This window comes from Chiloscyllium plagiosum, chromosome 12, assembly GCF_004010195.1.
Source record: "Chiloscyllium plagiosum isolate BGI_BamShark_2017 chromosome 12, ASM401019v2, whole genome shotgun sequence".
NCBI lineage: Eukaryota > Metazoa > Chordata > Chondrichthyes > Orectolobiformes > Hemiscylliidae > Chiloscyllium > Chiloscyllium plagiosum.
In genome coordinates, this window is record NC_057721.1 from 63,719,633 (window position 1) to 63,734,641 (window position 15,009).

The 15,009-nt window shown below is 41.0% G+C and overlaps 1 long non-coding RNA gene across 3 annotated transcripts in view; it reads right to left on the reverse strand.

Moving 5' to 3' along the window:
• The window catches only part of LOC122555355, a 19,331-nt gene extending 7,867 nt beyond the window's left edge, over nucleotides 1-11,464 (reverse strand). The window contains exons 1-2 of one of the 3 annotated variants that reach the window (XR_006313240.1): nucleotides 10,905-11,464; nucleotides 10,628-10,751 (exon numbers count right to left, since the gene is read on the reverse strand). This is a non-coding gene — a long non-coding RNA (uncharacterized LOC122555355). Of the gene's footprint in view, nucleotides 1-10,627; nucleotides 10,752-10,849 lie in introns of all 3 variants that reach the window. The other 2 variants (XR_006313239.1, XR_006313241.1) reach the window with 2 other exon arrangements.
• Nucleotides 11,465-15,009: the final 3,545 nt, after the last annotated feature.

Genomic DNA, 15,009 nt, shown 5'->3' on the forward strand with positions numbered 1-15,009 from the left:
TTCCTTATTCCTGCCTTTTGCCCGAAACGTCGATTTTGCCTGTCCTCGGATTTTGCCTGTCCTCGGATGCTGCCTGAATTGCTGTGCTCTTCCAGCACCACTAATCCAGAATCTGGTTTCCAGCATCTGCAGTCATTGTTTTTACCTCGGACTTTTCAGTGTGGCTAGGAGAGACTAGAATTTGGAAATATTTCCTGCTCCATGATTGTATTCCATTGAGAAAACAGATTAGGAATACTTCAATAAATCCGGAAGGCTGAGCATCAACTTGTTCAAAAATTGGTGTGCATATTATGATTGGAAAGAAAATAGGAAATGCAGTTGTAAGGAAAAAAGTATTCGTGAAGGAATGTTAGTGTGAAGTTAAGGGAAGGTCAATATTGTTGCTTTTTGACCTGAGGACATTCCTCGCATGTATTCTAGTCCAAATATGGTCTGATCATAGTCTGCAAACAACTCTAAGTGTGATTACAATTTCCTGAATTGATCGTCAAATGACTTAATATTCAAGCAATTAATGAATGGAATCTGAAATAACCCATGTCTTTAGTTCTTGGTGAAAGATACAATGACATGCCCATCCTTTGTATTCTGAAACATACATATTTTGCATTGGTAATTCATAAATATTATTACTTTCTTGCACAGACCCTCCAAAACTGTTATTTTTGTCAAGGTGCAGCTACATGCATAGGTATATCATATTGAAAAATATTTGACAGATAGGGTTAATCCAGTGGTTGACCTCATAACAATTTAACGTAAGCATTTTTCTCTTTCAAGTGTTCTTGATGGTTTATAAATTACAGTACTTTTTTGGGGGCGTGCAAAGCAATGTTGAAATGTACTGATGATAACCCATAACCCAAATGGAATAATAAAAATTAATTAGAATACTTGGCTATTTCAATGGAGTTTACTACTGCAGTCCAGCCACTTCAAAATTACAAGATGGTCTGTGATTTAGGAACATCTGATTTATGGTTATGAACGAGATCCCATATTACTATAAGTTTTAAGGATCTGACATGAAAACGTTCGATCATATTGATGGATATTTTACACTTTACTATATTGTGTTCCTACTTGTGAACAAATCAACTTATGAACGTACCCAGAAATGGAACCCTGGGGGCTGCTTGTTTATACATTGCAGGGAAAGACAGTGTGATAGTCCTGTCCAGGCTGTAACCTTCTTCTGAATTACTTGAGCATCAGGATGATGAAAAATATAACAATATTAGTTAGACTTAAAGAGTGAATGGCCACATTTGTATTTCTGCATGTTTTGTTTTCTTCCATTTTGACACCTTATAATGAAACATGTCTAAATCATGGGGAAGGTTTTATGAAGGGATGTTATTTTTAAGGATTATTTGTGGACCCCTGTAAATATATCTTTAACATATAAATGAAGGACATTTTGCTAAGGAGAAGGCAGCAGCCTCAATATTGCACAAGGAGCAGGAAGACCAGTTGAGCGTTACAGTCTGAAGAACTTCTAGTCAGGAAGAGATCACATGGCCCAGGCCCTGAGTGGGATAAGGCAATTGCATTTTTGAACTGTGTGGGAGAAAATGTGAGTCCTGAAAGAGAGCCAGCAGCACATTGCTCCCTATCTCTAATTTTGCAATTCCTCTCAGTAAAGTGTTAGCTGGAAATCCTTTGAGAGGCACCTTTAATATTGGATGTGAGTTTCTGAAGATTTTCATCTATCTGAAGCAAAGGGAATTCAATCAGCTTGTTCCAGAAAAAAAACTGTGATAACAGCTTGGACAGCGTACCTCCAAAATCAGCACACTGTTTCATAAAATCCCTACAGTGTAGATAGGAGCTGTTTGCCCGTCAAGTCCGCACTGGTCTTCTGAAGAGCAAGCCACTCAGAGCCATCCTATCCCCCATAACCCTGCATTTACTGTGGCTAATCCACCCAGCCTACACATTCCTGGACAATATGAGTAATTTAGCATGCCCAATCCACCTAACCTATAAATCTTTGGACTGTGAATGAAAATCAGAAACCCACATACTCACAGGGAAAATATTCAAACTCCACACAGGCAGTCACCCAACATTAGAACCCTGATCCTGGTGCTATGAGACAGCAATGCTAACCACTGAGCCATTGTGCTGCCCATTTGGGTCAATCCATACATCTGTTCTCTTTTTATGAGTTTAACTCTCACTTGGTCAAAGTTCTTTAAAGTTAACGCTTTTCAAATATTTCATTTTATTTATTTCTCTTCAGAATTCTGTGTATGTGTATGTTAGCTTCTTACAGTAGTATACATGTGTAACATGAGATTAGAATGCATGGAAGACCCAAAGACCATGAAGCTGGTAATTACATGGGCACAAAGTCCTTATAAACATGAAGGAAAATTAAAGTTAAACAAGGAAGTATTTACATGAAATCAAGTTTGTCGTTTATAGTGGTTTGACAAATTGTTTGTCTATCTGCTTCATCTTCCCTGCAGAGCTCCATCCCCAAACTCATCTTTCTTCCAGAGAGGGTCCATCCAACTGTTCCAGCTGTCTTCCCTCAATGTCGCCACCACCTTGAGTACCACCAAAACTGCCCAAGCCGCCTTGCTCTGTGCTGTCCCTCGGCATCTTCACTTGTCACTGGAAATTCCATCACAATCGCAGAGTCCAAGTTGTCATAGTTTTTGCATCTTTGTTTGAGCAAGTTTGTGTTGATTACATACCAGTTATTTGTTGTTGACTGAAAAAAGGGCTGATTTGTTCTTAACACTGAAACTGTCACAATCTGACATTTATTTAATTGGCCATATCACCAATCTGGTTAGAAATAAAATTTACCACAGAAGAAGTGGAACTAAAAAAGCAAATAACACATATTTCCATTCTGAGTTGTAACAAAGAGAATAGGAACAGCACTAAAATAAGATTGGTTAAGGAAATGCTCATCTTAGCCTGGTTGGAAATCATATTGAGATTCCTCAGGTATACACTAGGTCATAAAGGTGAAGAGTTGAGAAGTGTGGCACTGAAAAGCACAGCAGGACGTGCAGCATCCGAGGAGCAGGAGAGCCACCATTTTGGGCATAAGCCTGACTTATTCTTGATGAAGGGCTTAAGCCCGAAATGTCGACTCTCCTGTTGCTCAAATGTTGCCTGACCTGCTATGTTTTTCCAGCCCCACATTTTTGACTCCGACTCTCCAGCATCTGCAGTCCTCACTTTCTCTATAATGGTGAAGAGACAATTAATCATAGTCCCAGCCCAACCACACATTTTAACTCTATGATTCCACATAGCTAGGCCATGGAATGATATTTAACTGTTGATGCAATTATTAGAAGTTTACACTGCCAAGTAAAAGAAATTTAGTACCAATAAATTAAATAGCTGGGAATGCGATAGGTAGATGAAGGTGGGGGGTGATGGTGATAAATTGGTGGGGAGGGTGGAGGGGGTAGGTGAGAAGGAAGATGGACAGGGAAGACAGTTCAAGAGGGCAGTGCCAAGTTGGGAGGTTGGGTCTGGGATAGGTCCCATTTCCAGCTACCTTCCCCCTAGCCCCACAATCCCCCTCCCCACTCATTTACCTCTCAGCCCCCTTGGAGCCATCCGCTCATTCCTGACGATGAGCTCATGCTCGAAACATCGATTTTCCTGCTCCTTGAATGCTACCTGACCGGCTGTGCTTTTCCAGCGTCACACTTTTCCACTCCAAAATGAATCAAATCTTTTTATTTTCTCTCCATAGCCTTGTGTCTTCTTTTGCTTCGAATACTTCACTATTTCCCTCATGACAGATGTCTGTAATTTAACCATTCTCTAAGGCAAAGTATATATGCAATTTATTTTATCAAATGGTCCTGAGTGGTCATTTTAAAATAATGTCCAATGGATACAGATTTGTATCTCATAGGAAATAATCTGCGTCCATTCATTCTGATGGAACGCTTTCAATATTTTAAAATTTCTATCCAAAATTTATATGGTAGTCAAGTTTTGGGACCTTGTTCTTTTAATTTGTGGTGAAATGGAGAAATGAGTGGGGTCATGTAGCCTTGTCAAATTCTGCCTGGCAACAAGTCCAAATGCCTGGTTGTTAAAAGTTAAAGGAATATCCAGCATGTTCTGCTGGAAGAATTTGTTTACATCTGTAAACAATTGCAAAAAGGTTTCTGTTAGCTACAGGTAGTCTCCAAGCCTCACAGAGAGGAATTAGCAATGTCAAGTTTTTTGAAGATTTATATTTTAATCTATTTTTAATTCTAAAGTAAAATGGATTTAGGGATCTAACAGGTAATTAGTTATATTTTTCCCAGATACAAACCCCCATGTGATTTAGGTTGCCATGGGCATGGACTTAAAGAAGGAACAATCAATAAAAAGTCATGTGATATCAGGTTGCATGTTTTTTAAGGTATTGTGAAACTTATAAACTGGTTAGTTTGCATGGATATGATATAGAGGAAGGAAGGAAGGGAGCGAGGAAGGAAAAGAGGGAGGGAGGAAGGAAGGAAGGAAGGAAAGGAGGGAGGAAGGAAGATAGTCTTCATTGCTAACCAATTCGGCAGGTGGGAGTTCATGTCAGACTGATGTGAACATGTTTGTGAGGATTTAAATGTGATTGGAAGATATACTTTTCTAAGCTAGAGGAAGAAATCTCCAGGTAACTCTCATGATGCCAGAATACTGTGATTAAACATTACCCATCTAGGAAATGAGAAGAAGGACACAGGCCAACAGAAGCTGCGAACAGCTTTGGAGGAAAATAAATCATGGCGTGGAACATCTGGCTGTGTTGAACGCTAAATTAAGGAAACATTTCTGTTGTTGAGACCATAAGTTGCCTATTGCTTCTTGACAGTTGTTGAAATGTTTACAGTTTAAGACAGTCTTTGGTAGAATTGACACTTTTTGGCAGCTCTTGAAACATTTGACTCTTCTTGATAATTCATATCATGTTTGATACTTGAGAGTTCTACGGTTCCCTTTAGGCACGATTGTTTCTATTGCTAACAATGGGAAAGGATACCTGAATGCATCCCACCTTTCTCCCTCAATGCCCAACGGTACATAACAACATACTCAAATGTCCAGGCTCATACCATATAAAGACCCTACCTCACTGAGGACTACCCTGCCCTTGCAAAGGAATCTACATAGTTATTTTCAGGCCTAAAGTGCATATTCTAGATTCCATCCTATGTGGATTCCAAGATACCTCTTCAGTCAATTTGGATGATTTAAATGGCCAGCTGCCTCTTGGAGTTCTAGCAAAATTGTCGTCAATGGAGATCAAGGTGATAACTTTCCACTGTTTAGAGCCATATCTCCCCAAGGAAGATATTTTCAGCTATTGGAGGTCAACTCTTTCTGAATTTCTCAAGATAGTCTTCTACAACCCAAATACCTTTTGTCACTTCATCAACAACCTTCCCTGTATGTTATGGTCAGCAGTGGATGTTTGCTGATGAATGCCCAATATTCAGCTGCATTCACGATTCTTCAGAGACTGAATCAGTTGATGTCCAACTACAGCAAGACCAATATAATATCCAGGTTTTAGTTGACAAGTGGTATAGTAACATTCACGCCATCTAAATGCCAGACAATGATATTTCCAACAAGAGACTATGTAGCCATCATGTTAAAAATTGATCACATTACTGTGGGATGGGATGGTTAAATGGTATTGAACTGGGTGATCAGAAGTGGCCATATTGAATCACAGGGCAGCCTTATTGGGCTGAATGATCTACAACTGTTCTCATGTTCAGTTGCTTCTCTGCTACTAGTACCTTGAGAAAAAAAATCTCAGACAATATAATGAAATGTAAAATGCTCTGCTACTTATGCCCTTATGGAAAGTCTGGGATTTACTGTGAAGCACAGCAGAAACACTGGAATCCACAGTGCAGGACCCCTCCAAAGTTGAAGAGTAGGGTATAGATTAAACAGTTAAATGTATTATGGTGAAGCTCCCCATTTGTGCATCTAATTTGTGCAGAAGGTGGCTTCAAAGTAAGGAGTCAAGTATTATCACCTGAAGTGATGTTGTCTCAGTTTATTGCTCTGCCGAAGACATTTTTGTGAAAGGATGACACAATTGTTTCAGTGTTCCAGTAAAGTCACAGCCTTCAAATTTTTTAAAATCTCATTCTAAAGATGTGAATGTGCATACTATACCTCTAGAGTTGCGCAGTACATTTTTGTGAGTACACTGGTACCTTAAGACTTACTCGTCACAGACATATTATGCACTTTTAGTGCAATCATTTCCACCCCCTCTCCACCAACACAACTGTTGGGTAACATTCCACCCTAATCATTCACTGTGTGACACATTCCCAGCTTCTTTGCTTGTTTGCAGTAAGATTTTAACATTTATTAAAAAAAAGCTATTCACATGTTCCTACTCACGTATTATTGTGGTTGACTCCTAACTGCCCCCTGAAATGGTGTTGCAAGATAGTTTGTGCCAGATGGTTGAACTGCAGTGGTTCAAGAGGGCAATTGAGGGGGGGAAAAATCTGGATTCAATGCTCACATCCAAAGTAAGAATATGAAAAAAAAAACACACAATTAATTGGCGTCTCCAAGAAAATCTGGTTTTTGGAATCACATAGAGTAAATTGAAGCAGATGAATTTTAATCAGTTGGCTGTAGGTGACAAATTGCTTTGGTACTTTGTGTCTTCTCTCTATTAGCCAAGCTTCTTCTATGGTGTCTCGGAAGTGAGATTTTCACAGCAGCCAGCTATGATTTCTTTTGACTGTTGGGAGCTGAGGCGAGTCCTATAATTTTACACAGCATTGTAACATGGTCTGAGCTGCAGCCATGGGTGATTGGATCTTCTTGATATTGTCCACAAAACTGAACTTGACACATGATCTCTTAAAGGGGGATGCCCGCCTTGGAGTCACTTTTTTTTTAATTCTAAGGCTTGAGTGCAATTCCTTCCAGCTGTTAGAAAAGACCTCTCTTCTAGCCATTTTCCTGTGTCATGACAGCCCTGCCATCCCTTGTCACATTGCAAATAATCACTTTGACATAAAAAGTCGCATAGTTTGAGGTGATAAGTTAGAAATCCCATGGAAGAAAGCAGTAACTTCATAAACCTACTTTGAAGGAATACTGACCAATGCCCATGCAACATAGAAACACTGAAAGCAGGAACGGGATCAGGCTGTTCAGTCCTTCAAGTCTGCTCAGCCATTTAATATGATCATAGCTGACTATCCTATGCAGTACCCTACATCTGCTTTTTTCCTAAACCTTTTGATCTTTTTAGCCCTCAGAACTTAGTCAACTCCTTCTTGAAAACATTCAATGTTTTGGCCTCAACCGCTTCCTGTGGCTGAGAATTCTAAGGTTCACCACTCTCTGGGTGAAGAAATTTCTCCTCAGCTCAGTTCTAATTCAGATCTTACCCATTTCCTTAGTCTGTGAATCCTGGTCTGAACTCCCCAGTCATCCTTTCTGTTTTAACCCTGTCTGGTCCTGTTAGAAATGTATCCAATTCTATGAGATTGCCTCCCCATCCCATTCTTCTAAACTCCAGTGAATATAATTCTAACTGATCCAAATCTGTTCATACCTTAGTCTTGCCATCCCAAGGATCAATCAGGAGGCTGGGAGAACACAGCTAGCCAGGCAGCGTCAAGAGGTGGAGAAGTCAATGTTTCGATGTAAACCTATTTCAGGACTTGGGGTGGTGTAAGGGCAGCTGCAGATAAAGGGGGTGGGGGGTGAAGGAGCATTTGCGTGGGGAGAGGGGCGGAGTGGTGAACACAGGTAGAGAGTACAGCTTGGTTGCTCGATGGGAGGAATGAATCTGGTTGGTGGTTGGAAGGAAGGGTCGATCAGAGGAATAGAAGGGAGGGGGAGAGGCTGGAAAAGGAGTTTGGGATGGGAAGGGAGGTTATTTGAAATTGGAGAACTCAATGCTGAGTCCTCTGGGCTGTAGGCTGCCCAGGTGGAAGAAGTGGTCTCCACCAAACGTAAACTAAGCCAACGTTTTGCCGAGCATGTCAGCTTCAATTTCCCTTCCCACTCCCTTTCCAACATGACCATCCTTGCCCTCCTCCATTGCCGCAATGAACCAAACCACAAATTGGAGGAACAAGACCTCATTGTACCCTCTACGTATGTTCACCTATTCCCACCTCACCACCTCACCACCTCTCCCCAACCAAAACCCTCCCCCCAACCCTCCTTTATCTGCAGCTCCCCTTAAACCTTCCATCAGTCCTGAAGAGGTTTGACACCCGAAATATGGACTTTTCCACCTCTTGATGCTTCCTGGCTTACTGTGCTCTTCCTGCCTTCTGCTTGTCTACCTTGGATTCCAGCATCTGCAGTTTTTTTTTTCTCATCCCAAGGATCAGTCTGGTAAATCTAAACATGGTATATGCCACCGAGGGGAACTTGGAAGTATTGGTTTTCCCAGTTACCTATTGGCCTTGACCTTTTAAAGGGTTGAACTTGCTGATTTGGGCTTAGCTGATGGAGAAACAAGGGGGAGTTGCTGAAGGGTATCTTGTAAATAACACACACAATCAAGTGTAAAGCTTTCCCTTGAAGGATATTGAGCTTTATGAATATTGTTATTGCTTAAGGCATTCACAAATCCATCACATTCTTAAATTGTGCTTTATACATGGTAAAGAGGTTCTATATAGTCAGGAGAGACCCAAGTGCTGCACAATATCTAATCTCTTACTTGCTCACATAGTTACACATTTACATCGCTTGTACAGTTAACCTTCCTATTCATCAGATGCTACCTGACCGGCTGTGCTTTTCCAGCACCACACTTTTTGGCAGTTAACCTTTCAGTCAATGGTGATCCATAGGATGTTGATGCTGGAGACACTGCAATAACAATGCCATTGAGTATCAAGGAGAGGTGTTTAAGATTTCTCTTATTGAAATATTTATTGCCTGATAATAATGTGACATGAATATTACTTGCCACTTATTAATTCAAGCTTGAATGTTGTGCAGGTTTTCCTATATATGGACATGGCCTACTTTAAAATCTGAGATGCTGAACAACAATCCTTGATGAACATCTCCACTCTGGCGTTAAAACGGAGGGAATATCATCAATGAAGCAAAATGAAGATGATTGGGTCTAGGATATTTTCCTCAGGAATTCCTGCAGGGATCTCCTGGAATAGATTAGTCTGCAAGAACCATAATATTCTTCCTTTGTGCGAGTAGACAGCAAACAGTCTACAAACTTTTCACTGATTCCCATTGACTTTAATTTTGTGAGGGCCCTTGGATGGAGCACATGGTCAAAGTTATTACAGTCTCATGGAGGCTGTGGGGTAAGGTTAATGTGTTCTAGAGTTCTGGAGATATGGATTGAAATCCCACAATGGTAGATGGTGAAAATTGAATGCAATAATAATCTGGAACAATAGTGACCATTATCAATTTCCCTGTGTCTGCGTGGGTTTCCTCTGGGTGCTCTGGTTTCCTCCCACAGTGATGAAGCATCACTGCCAAAGCCATCAAATTATTGCCAAATCTGAATTGTCCTTGAGAAGATGGTGGTGAGGCACCTCCTTGAATTGTTGCAGTGTCTGGGCTGTGGATGCACCCACAGTGTTGTTACGAAGAACATTGCAGGATTTTGACACAGTGACAATAAGGGAACAACAATACAGTCCCAAGTCTGGAGTTAAGGAAGTTGCAGAGGGGGTGTCTCTATGCTTCTGCTGCCCTTGTTTTTCGAGGTTGTAGAGGTTGTGGGTTTGGATGGTGCTGTCAAAGGGGTCTTGATGAGTTGCATGTAGATGATACTACTATGAATGAGGTTGGAGGGATGCACTGTTTCCTTTTCTACACTCCTTCACTAGTCACAGTAAATTTAATATTTAACTATGTTGGTGTTGTGGCCAATTATATAGTTCTCGGTATGTGTGGTGCTGAAAAAACACAGCAGGTCAGGCAGCATCCGAGGAGCAGGAGAGTCGACGTTTTGGGGATAAGCCCTTCATCAGGTCACATTCTTGATGAAGGGCTGATGCCCTAAATGTCGACTCTCCCATTCCTCAGATGCTGGATGATCTGCTGTGCTTTTCCAGGGCCACATTTTTAAAATCTGATTCCAGCATCTGTAGTCCTCACATTCTCTCAGTTTTCAGTATGTATCAAGAACAAATGAGATTGGTTTCTGTGGTCAATAAGGTTTATACCAAAACAAACCTACAACAAAGTGTTTATATTATATATACATATATGTTTGTGTGTGTGTGACTGATAGGTACACATGCACATATATAACCATTTAAAATACACACACATTCTCTTATTTTGAAGTTATGCACAAGCTGCTGACACTGAACTATATTGAAGTTGGTTGAATTGACTTTGCTTCAGATAGCGGGGTAGATTCCAAGAAAATCTTCTTCAGGATGTTTACCCACAAACTGGGTCCCCTAACCTCTTTCTGAAAGTGACTCCAGGTGGTGTGAGCTTGTTGTTCCACATAGGTGCACCGTTGTTTTTTAAATGCTTTTTCCTTAACTACGTGTTTGTTTTTAAGAAGTTCTAATTATTTTTATGTGGATCTATATAATCTTTTAAAAACGGATATTTGGATCACATCTTTTCATAACAAGAAACATATTACCTTTGTGCTGGTGGTAGAGGGAGTGAAGGTTGATGATACTGATTGGGGTGCCATTCAAATGGGTTGCTTTGTCTTGGAGTTTCTTGTGTGTTGTCAGAGCTGCACTCATCCAGACAAATGGATTCTAGAGTGGTAAACAAATGATTAGGAAACTGTGATTGTCTGAAGAAGTTAAAACATTGTAACAACAATTTTCAAGCAGTTTTTAGTTTTATAATTTACAGAACAGATGGAAGTAATGGTTGATCTTTTACACTGGAAATTCAATTAATTTTACTTGGATAAGGATCATCCAGGAAGATCTATAAACCTTGAAAGCCCTATGGTTAGCCAGAGTGAAATGGTGATATATTTTTACTTTATGGAGCAGCTGACCAGCACGTGCTATGTTTGGCAGTATAGAATTACAATAAAAGCAATGTGCTTGCAGTTTGTAGTTCTGACTGAGAAATTGCCAAATCAGTTAATGAGTGATTCAAAAGAACTTTGTTCGGAGTTAATAGCTAACATGGTATCCTTAGTTAATAATTGTTTTTTTCCCAATGAAAGCTGGCATTCTAAGCTTACTTTGACAGTGCAATGTGAGGTTGAACATTAAGTTTACAGACAAGTTTTCCCATTGTGCAACACAAGTTCACAAAACAGAGGTACATATCACTCTCATTCAAAGGGCAAGCGATGTCATGTGGCTCCTGAAAACTGCAAATGAAAAATATTGTTGGTTGTAGTTAGTGGTCTCACTTCTAGCCTCTAATTTGACACTATCTGGAAGCTAATTAGATTAGATTACAGCGTGGAAACAGGCCCTTCAGCCCAACAAGTCCACACCAACCCGCCGAAGCGCAACCCAGCCATATCCCTACATTTGCCCCTTACCTAACACTACGGGCAATTCAGCATGGCCAATTCACCTGACCTGCACATCTTTGGACTGTGGGAGGAAACCGGAGCACCCGGAGGAAACCCACGCAGACACAGGGAGAACGTACAAACTCCACACAGTCAGTTGCCTGAGGAGGGAATTGAACCCAGGTCTCTGGCGCTGTGCCACCGTGCTGCCCGTAATGCAGCCCTTTGCAGCAGGAAAAATGGCTACTGGGAACATTTCACCATGGAACGGCCAAACTTCAATATGCTAACAAGAGAGAATCCTCCTGTGATTAGGTTAGAAGCAAAAAGGGAACTCATCCACTTGACATGGAATGTCAGTCAGGCTCATTAATGAGCGCACTGACACCAATTATCCATGAGTCTACAAGAACTTAGTGTTGACACAGGGATTAAATAGCAGTTGCATGGTATTTCCATGTCTCCTGAAGACTGCATGACCCACTGAAATCATCTCTTATGTCAAGCAGTCAGTGCCTGATTAAGAGACCCAATATTTAGAATACAGGAGATTACTGAAAGCCACACCTCTGCTTTTGCCTCCAAGCCCCCATGACCCCCCTATATTAAGATTTCCTCCTCCCATGATCCCACCTCACTCATACAAGACCAGGGATTCACCGATGATTCCTTATGGAGTAACTCCTGCTCCTCATGGCACTGTTAGCAATGTTGGCTAGCAGCCCTCAGGGAGTAGAATTGAGTGGAATTCAATTTGGGCCACACCCGTGGAAACAATTCAGGTTTCTCAATGGTTCTCCTGTAAGTGAGAACCACATTTTCAATATTATTGAAGTAGTCCACGTTCAAATGCAACAATATCTGGAGTTGGGCTGACAGCTGGCAAGAAAGCTTTGTGCTACACAAATGCCAGGCTATGACCATCACCAATAAGAGACAATCTAATCACTGACCCTTGACATTCAATGGTGTTACTATCACTGAATCCTCCACTATCAACATCCTAGTGGCTACCATTGACCAGAAACCCCAACTGGACATGTCACATAAACAGTGGCTATAAGAACAGGTGAGAGGTGAAGAATACTGCAGCACTAAACAATCTAAGAGGCAACTGAAAAGAGATTCTGCACCAGGAGTGTGCTAATCTCCAGCCTCATTGTCACAGGGAGTCATTGAAATAAATGATATAGCTGCATTTCAGGGAAAACGCGAAAAAACAAGGTTGATGTGAGGGGCATGCCTTGGCTTATAAATGCTGTCAAAAAAGTGCTGTCAAATATTTTGGGCTCTTGTGGTGTATCCCTATGTCTGAGGAAGGAATCCTGGGTTAAAGTCCCAGCTGCTCCAGATGTGTGTAAAAACAAGTCAGAATAGATTGATTAGAAAGTATCTATTATGGAGGACCGTTAGGTTGCAATGGTAGTAGTTTAGAAGATGTGAGTTTAAGTCTCCTTGTGCTGGTAATGTGTCATATTATATACGAACAGGTTGATTCAAAATAGACCAGGAGGTTGATTCAAAATGGACCAGGAGGCTGGGTTCAAGTCCCACTGGCTGCAATAGTGTGTCGTATCATCTCAGAACACGTTGGTCATAAAATATCTATAAGGAAGGAGTGAATAGAAGATTATTGATAGTAAATTTAGATGAGGAAAAGATGGAAGGAGGCCTGAGAGGTATACAAACACTGGCATGGTCTGGTTGATCCAAATGACCTGTTTCTGTGCCAAATACCTTATGTAATCCTATAATCTTGTTTTGCTTCATCTCCAAATGTACAATCCTTCATTTATTTCATCCTTTCTGACCTTTACTATTGATGGCTATAACAGGTCCCAATGGCAATGCTACCAAGCAGAGAAGTTTGCAACTATTTTCGTTAGGCCCACAGGTACAAAGTTGCATCATCTTGCTGGAAATAATCTGATATTAGAAGGCCACAGTCTTTCTCAGCAACTTTAATTACCATACCTTCAGTCCCTTTATTCAAATCATTTATATAAATTGTCAAGAGTTGAGGCCCCAGTCCTAAGCCCTGTGTGGCACACCACTTGTGGCATCACTTTGCCAGCCTGAAAAAGACCCATTTGTTCTGACTGTCTATTCCTGTTAGCCAGCCAATCTTATATCCGTGCCAATATGTTAGCCTCAACATATTTTCCGCTATAACCTCTGATATGGTGCCTTGTCAATTTATATAAATGATTTAGATGAAGGGACTGAAGATATGGTAATTAAAGTTGCTGATGAAAAATATAGGCGTAAAAGTGGGTTGTGAAGAGAACGTAAGGAACCTGCCAACAAAGGGTTATGGATATGTATGTGAGTGAACACGATTTGCAGACTCTGGTGTTGGACTGGGGTGTACAAAGGTAAAAATCATGCAACACCAGGTTATAGTCCAACAGGTTTATTTGGAAATACTAGCTTTTGGAGCGCCACTCCTTCATCAGGTGGTTCTGGAGAATTTAAAGCAAAAGTTTACAGTATGATGTAACTGAAATTATATATTGAATAAGACCTGGATTGTTTGTTAAGCCTCTCATCTTTTAGAATGACCATGTTCATTTCAGTTCTTTAATATGTAAATTGCAAAATCTTTTTTAAAAGTTACATTCTCAAGTGAACTTTAACAATTGGAGTCATGTTGGCCTAGATAATTTATTGAAGGTGTTAACTTGCTTGTGTGAGGCTATCTGTGGCACAATGGTCAGACTGAATCTAACATAAAAAACAGATTTATAGAATCTTACATGGATTCATACAGGTTTTGAGCAAAGTAAAATGTAATTCTGCAAGTACAAATTCACCCCATAAACCTATGTGTGTGTGTGTGTGTGTGTGTGTGTGTGTATGTGTATGTGTGTGTATTGCAATGGGGTCACCTGTAGAGTGACATGAATCCAAGGTCCTGGTTGAGGCCATCCCCATGGGTACAGAACTTGGCTATCAGCCTCTGCTCAGCCACTTTGCATTGTTGCCTGTCCCAAAGTCTGCCTTGGAGGATGGTCACCCAAAGGCCCGAGGTCGAATGTCCCGGACCCCTGAAGTGTTCTCCGACTGGGAGGGAACACTCTTGTCTGTTGGGTGTTGTGCGGTGTCCATTCATCCGTTGCCGTAGCCTCTGCTTGGTCTTGCCAATATACCATGCCTCAGGGCGTTATGAGATAGACAACGTTGGCTGAGATACATTAGTACCTGCCACACACATGGTGGAAGGTGTCCCCAAGCGTAATGGTGTTGACATTCTGACAAGTCTTGCAGCATCTACCGTGACAAGGTTGTATGGTAGTGTCCTGAAACCCAGGCAGTTTGCTATGAGCAATGATCTGTTTGAGGTTTGGTGGTTGTTTAAAGGCGAGAAGTGGAGGTGTGAAGAAGGTCTTGGTGAGGTGCTCATCCTCATTGATAATGTGTTGCCGGCCGCGAAGAACATGGCGTAGTTTTTCGGCTCCTGAGAAGTACTGGACAATGAAGGGTACCCTGTCTGTTGCAGCTCATGCCTGTCTCCTGAGAAGATCATTACGGTT